The sequence below is a fragment of the Pinus tabuliformis genome, chromosome 6 (assembly GCF_031772625.1).
Source record: "Pinus tabuliformis cultivar Carrire ecotype Pingquan chromosome 6, CPIR1, whole genome shotgun sequence".
NCBI lineage: Eukaryota > Viridiplantae > Streptophyta > Pinopsida > Pinales > Pinaceae > Pinus > Pinus tabuliformis.
Genome location: NC_142292.1, coordinates 134,874,224 through 134,882,498, shown reverse-complemented (window position 1 = coordinate 134,882,498; position 8,275 = coordinate 134,874,224).

Genomic DNA, 8,275 nt, shown 5'->3' with positions numbered 1-8,275 from the left:
GGCAGTTGAATATGACGAAATATGGCGACTCACCTCTTCATGTACAGATGCTGCGATTAATGCATAAGCTTTGTTTTTCTTCTTTTCCCAAATGACGAACTCTTTGTCTGAGGTAGGCTGTACTGGTTCATTGTCACACACACTCCTTTCCACAACTCATTGAAAATGAGGGTGTGTTTTATCATCCGGGACCATTCAAGATAGTTCTCCTTGCTAGTGAGAACTATTCCCACAATGGATATGATTAAATGCATTATGTAAAAAATTATTTCTGCTGATAGAAAAATACTTCTGCTAGCAAGAAAAAATCTGTGTACTGTAAAAAAATACTTTTGCTGGAAAAGAGAAAAACTATATTTTATCCATATAGAATATCACCATTTGTATTTTCAAACTTATTTCATATGATATATCAAGCATCCATGCCCTTGAAAAAAAGGAACTGCTCACTACACCATTATCAATATATGGTATTCCATAAACCCATAATGACTAATAAAATAAGGAAAAAATCTTGAGAAAAATTGTTTCTTTCCAATATATTATCATGCTCAACGCCCCTTTTTTTTCCTTTAGTGATACCAAGGCTTACAACAGTGATACGAAGGCTTTCGGGCAATATATTATCACACAATATAAAATATTATCTCTATTACCATGTTTGATGTGTTCCTTCGAAATAGTTATGACCTACAATTGCTTCACACGAGCGACTCCTTCTCGAAAATTCTCCTCAGATGTGCCTCTGTTTTGCACCTCCTCAAGAAATGCGGCTTGTTCTTGCAAATGCTTCTCAATGGCTCTCTCCAGCAACCAAGGTTCCCCAGTTGCGCCTCTCTCTCACGACGGCTCCAACAGACGTTCAGACATATAGCAATGATACCAGCAATAGAAATGATATCATGTCAGCGCACTGATAACAGCTGCGTAGTAGAGAAGGTAGGTGTGATGCGAGAGGAAATGGAGGGAAATCTGGTAACACTATTGGCACGTTGATGTTGAGAAACAAAATCGCCATAGGTTCCACATGCATTTAACAACTATTGCATAAAATCGCCATAGGTTCAGATGTTTAGCACAGAAAATCTGATGAAGAGATGGCATTGAGGCTTGTTGGTGGTATGTGTAGTAATGAAAATGCAATGGGTATTCAACCTTGCGGAATACAATGGCCGGAGAATAGAATCGCGGGCCCTTCAAAAAAATTTAACACACAGCACTTCGCCCAGCTTACTGCCGCCGAGGTATTCGCTAAAGGAATGTCAGGACACTGCTTTTATTCCATGAAAGGATCATTTCAAGCACAGTAATTGTATGGACAGTACTGCATAGAGGCACCACAGTTATTAGATAGGGGGGGCGGTATGGACAACGCTTTTATGAAACGTTTATGTATAGTCCAAAGAGTGCAAGTAAAGCAGCGTTTAGACCTAGCGGCGACAGTGGAGGGGGCAGGTCTAAATATATGGAATATGGTAGACAGAGGGCGCAGGTAGTGTCAGGAGCAACTAATTATATGGAGGAGAAACTCAGCTATATGGAGAGCAGACTAGGGAGTTACAAGGGACATAAGAGCTAAAAAGGAGCTGTCTCTGATACCATGTCAGGCCGGGTAGTAACTCCATAAGGCAAAAATGATTCGTGTATTCTATTCTATCAGGTGGGTCTTCATTATATACATGAGGGAGAGATTTTTCAGTTCATCTCTCGATGACTTTTCATATTTCTAATTTATCTATTTACATAAGTTCACCCAATCACAAGGATTAGGTGTCAACAAAAACTCATTGTATTCTAGTAGACATAGGGGTACTGTGATGCAGAAGCATCTAACACCCTTAGTCAAAAGGAGGAATGCAAAGCGAAGGAGGAGGAGGACGTGGACCAAGGAGAAAAACATGGACAAATATGTTTTAAAACAGAGAAAAAGATGGAATGGATAAGTCTCTTGAAGACTTATTAATTGTAATCTGCCACATATGTATGCATGTAGAGAGATTATGGAGTTGGTTGAGTGATTCATGGAGAGGATTGATCAGATCCTTCACAGTGATCCGATCCAATGCTCCCTTAGATATATATGTGAGCCTGCGTGTCCAATAGAGGGAGGAGAGTGTTCACAATGTAGTCGAGAGAGGGATTTTTCTGTAAGGCTGAAATGACTTAGCTTGTAATCGCTCTGTGTATAATAGAAAGTGTGTGGTTAAGTGTTGATTGATGCGCTTATGTGTTATGTAATAATTTCATTTCGTGTTATTTATGCATATAGACGTTAATGGCATGAAATCCAGTGTTATAGAGTGTGTTGATTGACCATCGATCACTCTAGGATTGATGGCGGTCCAACGATGTCAATTATATGAATGTCGTGTGCTTTGAGAATGTGGCAGAATGGTGGGTTTTAACGCAGAAATCCATCAAAAAGAAAGCAAAAACAAGTCAAAGAGGAAATGGATGAAAATGCACCGGATCAGTTTGATCTGGAAGATCAATGGTCCAAATGATGTCGCTGAGGATCAAAGCGAAGCATTGCATCAACAGAGTAATTGGGTAATTTTGGGCCGCAAGAAGAAAAATTCAATTTACACTCAAAATTAGTGCAAAGCATAGTCGAATCCGAGAACCTGAAATTGAAACCTTATCAAATATGGCTAATATCTAGGTCGGGTCCGCAAGCGCTATCGCATCGTAATGCTTGAGTGGAGAGGGACGGACCTTTGGAATCGCCGAAGTCTGAAGTAGCGATACCTCGGACCCAAAATATTATAGAGGAGAGTTTGATAAGCTATCGGGTCCGCAAGCTTATCGCATTGCAAGACCGGAGCAGAGGAACCTGGTATTGGAGTGTTGGAATCATTGATAGCAATTGCCAATAGCCACATAATATCACATAGTGTAAAAGACCTGATAGTGGAATGGTCCGTTATTTAAAAGGCTTAGAGCCTAAAGAAACTTTTCCGACAGGCTTAGAGGGCCATAACCCACAGGCCTCAAGATCATTTTTTTAAGGAAAAGGGATTTAGGTTAACCCCCAATTTCTCTTTCCATCATTTGGTATCAGAGCAAACGAAGATTCTGCATGCAAAGGAAGATTAAAGAATTTCCTAAGAGAAGGAAGAAGGAGTGCAAGTAGAGGAGAAGGAGGTACAATTGATAGAGTTGGAGAGTTATGGTCTTACTGTTGCACAAAGAACGACAGCAGAAGGTGAGAAGATTGCAATAAACCTAGAGCATGGAGTGCTCATATGGTTGTAGAGGAGAGAACCAAAAGGATGCCAAAAGACTGAGCGAGGAGAGCTTGGTGAGGTATCATGTAGCAAAAGAAGACGGTTACTGCAGAGGCTTGGTTACAGCTCATAGAAGACCATGAAGGCCATTCCACTGAAGAAGTGAAGTGGGTAGAATTGCTAAGGACAAGGAGAAGCATATGACCAAGAGATCATAAATTTTTTTGCCTCGGGAGTTTGATGCAAGAGCTTCCAGTACCCTTAGTCAAAAGGAGGAATCCAAAAAAAAAGAAGGAGGAGGGCATGGACCACAAAGCAAAACAGGGACAAATTTGTTTTAAAATGGAGAAAAAGATGGAATGGATAAGTCTCTCAAAGACTTATTAATTGTAATCTGCCACATATGTATGCATGTAGAGAGATTAGGGAGTTGTTGAGTGATTCATGGAGAGGATTGATTGGATCCTTCATAGTGATCCGATCCAATGCTCCCTTAGATATATATATATATGAGCTTGCGTGTCCAATAGAGGAAGGAGAGTGTTCACAATGTAGTCGAGAGAGGGAATTTGTCTCTAAGGCTGAAATGCCTTAGCTTGTAATCACTCTGTGCATAATAGAAAAGCATGTGGTTAAATGTTGATTGATGCGTCTGTGTGTTAGTAATAATGTCTTTCATTTTATTTATGTATATATCGTTAATGGATTGAAATCTAGCATTATAGAGAGTGTTGTTTGACCATTGATCACTGTAGGATCAATGGCGATCCAACGATGTCAATTATATGAATGTCATGTGTTTTCAGAATGTGACAGAACAGTGGATTTTAACACAGAAATCCATCAAAAAGCAAGCAAAAACAAGTCAAAGAGGAAACAGATGAAAATGCACAGGAGTCATTTGATCTAGAAGATTAACGGTCTACATGATGTCGCTGAGGAGCAAAGCGAAGCATTGCATCAGTAGAGTAATTGGGTAATTCTGGGCCGTAAGCAGAAAAATTCAGTTTACATTGAAAATTAGTGCAAAACATGGTCGAATCCGAGAACCCGGACTTGAAACTATATCAAATGTGGCTGATATCCAGGTTGGATCTGCAAGCGCTATCGCATCGTAGCGCTTGAGTGGAGAGGAACCGACCTTTGGAATTGCCGAAGTCCGAAGTAACGATACCTCAGACCCGAAATATTATAGAGGAGAGTTTGATAAGCTATCAAGTCTTCAAGCTTATCGCATCGCAAGACCGAAGCGAAGGAACTTGGTATTGGAGTGTTGGAATCGCCGATAGCGATTACCGATAGCCACGTAATATTGAATCGGTCAATCACCGATGTTAAAGTGCCGATAATGTTATTTCAGTTCTCGTGAAATAACCGCTGACAGTGTATTTAATGCTTTCGATAGTGTAAAAGACCCAATAGTGGAATGGCCCATGATTTAAAAGGTTTAGAGCCGAAAGAAATGCTTCTGATAGTATTAGTGGGCCATAACCCACAGGCCTCAAGATCAATTTTTTAAGGAAAGGGATTTTGATTGACCCCCAATTTCTCTTTCCATCATATTGTGTTTTTAAGGAAGTTGGATTCCTGAGAATGAATTAAATGTAATTATTAATGTTTTGAGTGATTTTATTGAGAGAAGCTAGAGTAGGGAATTAATTAAATATTGTGAGGCTTTATTGTCAATGTTCTCAAATGTAGGAGAACGCGAGAGATTTAGGATAGTTGAGATATTGATAGATTGAGAATTGATCGTAAATCCTAGATTAGGAGTCAGTTCATGATTTTAGGAACAAGAAGGAGATTTAGGAAATTTGGTAAGGAATTCATGGATCTAAACCAGGAATTCATTTTAGAGTCCTTATGTATAAATGTCAGCCTAAAAGGAAAATATAGAAGTTAGAGAGGTTAGAGAGGTTAGACATTTGGAGTGATTGTAAGCATACGAGCAGTGTTGGAATAGAGGCCACTGATATTAGAAAATCAGGCCAAAGAGACAGAGATCTCGTTCGGTAATTAATTGTTTGTATTTATAGGTATACAGAGATTGATTAAATCTGTATAAATGCATGATTGAGTGTTGAGTGATAGATTGCATGCATCAGAGAATTGCATATGTATATTTATGCAGGCGAAGCGCAGTGAACACAGAGAGGCGGAATTCGACGAATGCACAGAGAAGAAGAGAGTAATACCGAGGTTTGAAATGGGCCATTGATCCATTGGAAGGACCAATTAGAAGCCAAAGAGGGCTGCGATAAAAGAAATCACGAGTTTAGAGCTCAAACAGAAGTGAGCTGAAGGTGGAAGGAAAACCTTTAGAAAACCCGGAAAAATCAGAAAACCTGAAGAAATACGAAAAAAATCTAAGTAAAGGAGAAGGGCGGAGGAAATGGAGCACGGGCGAATCGTAGTCATTGGATATTTAATGATAAACGGTTCGGATTAAATCGCATCAGCGATTGGAGAGATATCGCCATCGGACGGTCATCGGGTGCCAAAGTGATCGAAGTTTAATTGAGAAGCCGGACCCGAAATGTATTAGGTTGGGGTTTTATAATTCCATTAAGTCTGAAAGAAGTGTTAAGTGTCGGGCTTGTTACCAACCTAAAATGATTATGGACCATTGGACCTGCTAGGTGTAGATCAACAGTAGAGAACCATCAAAGCAAGTTTGGAGATCAGGAGTGCTAATGACCGTTGGATCAAGAAAAGGATCAACGGTGGAGATGTGATCGGATCGTAATGTTTTACAAACCATGGCTTTAATACATGCGATATGCGATTGTGCGAAGGGCCGATAGGAGCGGACCTGATAGTGAAATGAAGCATAGTTAATAATATTTCAAGTCTGAAAGGTTATATGATCGCATATTGGTGGAGACAGGGGAACATGTGTTAATGTGACTGCGGAGGATGCGATTGCTGATAGCAATAAAGGTAAACTTCAGAAATCGTGTAGAATTCGTACCAAGAGTGCAAAGGTATGTTTTTAATGTATTTCCTTTATAAATGGTCATAAGAGTGTTTAAAGCGTCGATATGAAGGTTTATGGTTAAGTCTGAATTAACCAAAGGTAAACGTGGGGTTAGCTATATATATGCGGGACTAAGATTAAAGAAAGGTTATATATGTGGGTTTGGTTATTAAGTGCGGGATTTATATTTAATGAAGAGTATTAAGGGTTTATAAAATCTCGATAGCTCCGATAATGAATGGCTGAAGGTATAGAAGGGTTACAACATCCCATTAGGAAGGAATTAAGAGAAGGCCTTTAATAAAATCCAAGTTGAAGGCTTCAAGGGGCGATTTACATTCCGATAAGTGGATATTACCTAAGAGTTAGGCATTGATGTAATTTTAATGAATTATTCAGCAGAGTTTGAGAAAGGGGCCTTAAACCTTAGAATTGATGATTTAACTACTTAGTGAGTTAAAAATTGCTGGGATAGCCAGTTTTATGCATAAGATATCCAAACTGTGGGTAAAGCAAGGGTAACCCTGTGTCATCTCCCTCTGATACTTAATATTGTGATGTGTTGTGTTCTCCTATTTCGAATCTCTCTTGTGATGTTCACGAGGATCAAGTTTTGGATCGAGTTGGTGTTGAAAAACCAACCTATGGTATCATTTTCGATGAGTATGTGTGGGAGTCTGAATAAGAATATGTGGTGGAGGATGACCTCTTCTTATCCACACCCATTCTACATTATCCTGACATTTCCCATGATTCTGTCATTCTCATTGAATGTTATGAGAGTCCAGTTTCTATTGATGTTACTAATTTCCATCATTCACAAAACACATGGAATGCCAGTTTTTAATTTCAATGCAGAGAGGACAAATATTTTTTGCTTGATCCTCCCAATCTCTCATCTTATCCTTTTGGAGACACAGAGGGTGAAATTTATCATTTTTCACTATCCCCTCTTTATGATTCCTTGGATCATGAGGATTCCTATAAATGTAATCCTGAACTTTATGATCATGGCAGTCATGATCTTTTCGTTTATTCATTTGATCACGATTCTAATTTTCCACTCTTGATTTTTCTAAGCCACTGATCTTTAATGATCTACCTTATGATGAATTGGAACATGCCGAAGATGTTGAGGGACTTCAGCCCAAGCTGATGGTTATGTTTGGTTATCATAGCCTTGAGGTTAGTTCTAGATCCAATAAAAAATGTGTCGAATACTTCTGGGGTCCTCATCTCTCTCTCATACAAATTGAACATCAATCTATTATACAATTTTCTCATCCTCCATCTGTATCACATTATCCTATTTCTTAGTTGTTGTAGGAGTCCTACATATCGAGCACTATTCTAAAGAAACAAATTTCTTCTTTATTCATGTTTGCTTGTTTGTCAAGTTTTAAATCTTGTGCTTGAATTTCTATGGCTCACAGTGTATTTAAACACCATTATACATATGCAGGTTGTCTTTCATGCCCTTTTCGGTTTTACTTTTTTGCGGTTTCATTCAAACTTCAAAAGTTTTGGTCTATATTATATTATCTTTCTTGTTTGTTGTTATGCTTGTATATCTTTCTTGACATGCATTCCCTCACCTACGTAGGCCAGCCAATGGACTAGTGGTTGCATTAAAAGTATTATTTTCTATAAGTTTGGCCTACGCTCTATTTAGGTTAGGAGTAGGAGTAGTTGTTTTCTTTTATTTGTTTGTTTCCTTGATTTTCTTTCATTTATTGTCGTTTTGATTCTTTCCTTCTGTTTTTTTTCTTTTCATTTATAGGATAGCTTCTGCATGAGACCATTTTTGGCTTCTTAGACAACCAACATGAAGTCCAAGAGGAAGTTGTAATTCTATCATAACTTGGTTATCTTCCTATTCCATCTCTTTATGTGAATATTTCATTAATTTCAGTCAATGATACTTTGACAGAAAATGTGTTCCTTTTAGAGAGATTCATAGTGAAATCACGAGGTTTGCACTTTTAACTAGTCTTGCCTACTCTAATCGGTCTTCTAGTTTTTATTAAACCTTGTCGACGAAGTTGAGTACAGTAAGGAGGGGAGGAAAACC